The following is a 975-nucleotide window of genomic DNA, read 5'->3' as shown; positions in this document are numbered from 1 at the left end:
TTAACATTTCCTTGTCGAAGTGCCTCTTGGTTACGTTCAATACATCTGAAATATGAAATAAAGATATTCAATAACCAATTACAATACGTCAGCACATATATATGCAAGAAGATCAAGCCTTTCTGTTTTTTCTTCACGCAGGAGTTGTTAATGTAGCGCATTTCTGCGCTTGTTATGGAGAGATTCATGCTTCAACATCGAGCTTGTGATGGATGTACTATCCGAACCATCACTCCTTCTTGTTCATTTCCTCAGAGTCCAAATATTCCAATACAAACAAAAGTAGCATTCTGTGCTGTGCTGTCACTCCGTTTGAATGAAAAGAAAACACACAAAAAATATTGCTCCGTCGAGCCGGATTCGAACCAGCGACCTATGGATGTCCATAGTACGAAACCTCTACAGTCCACCGCTCTACCAACTGAGCTATCGACGGCGACGAACTCTAGCGTTTAACTTTCCTTGTTTACCACTAGAAGCTACGTCTTTTTTTTTTTTTTATCACACGAGCCGACGCAGCCGCTGACGGCAGGTCTACCGCGGCGGCGAACAGAACGGTCTCGAGCAGGCCCGTGCAATGTATTCGCCTTTGTTATTGTACTAGTTTTATTTATGTCTTTCTTTCTTTCTTTTTTTAAGTGTATTATATTCAGCACATTTCCAATGTTCGGTATACGTGCCTCCTCAGCGTCATCACGGCACAAAGAATGTTGCCTCCAGAAAGGTACTCTTAGTCTCATGAAGTATGACAGATCACAGTGTAGCCGCTTCGAGGCAATTTGTGAACGCCGTTCCTACGATTATAATAGGCTATGATGTCGCAGTCTGCGCTCTGCATTTCCCGCTGCACGACGGTATCGATCCTCGTTAGCCTTCAAGCATTAGATGGCTGGCACGCGATTATAGTGACAATAAATAATGAGGGAAAGCGTAGTGGTCAGCGGGATTTAGAATTAGTTTCAGCAATCTGGCTCT

At 43.3% G+C, this 975-nt stretch overlaps 1 non-coding gene across 1 annotated transcript; it reads right to left on the bottom strand.

Moving 5' to 3' along the window:
* Positions 1–345: 345 nt before the first annotated feature.
* Positions 346–436, bottom strand: TRNAY-GUA (transfer RNA tyrosine (anticodon GUA)). Its single transcript is given in 2 exon segments — positions 346–381; positions 400–436. It is a non-coding gene; the product is annotated as a tRNA-Tyr (tRNA).
* Positions 437–975: the final 539 nt, after the last annotated feature.

Source organism: Dermacentor albipictus, chromosome 2, assembly GCF_038994185.2.
Source record: "Dermacentor albipictus isolate Rhodes 1998 colony chromosome 2, USDA_Dalb.pri_finalv2, whole genome shotgun sequence".
Lineage (NCBI taxonomy): Eukaryota > Metazoa > Arthropoda > Arachnida > Ixodida > Ixodidae > Dermacentor > Dermacentor albipictus.
The sequence above is the reverse complement of the archived record's forward strand: the minus strand, read 5'-3'. Positions and strand labels throughout refer to the sequence as shown.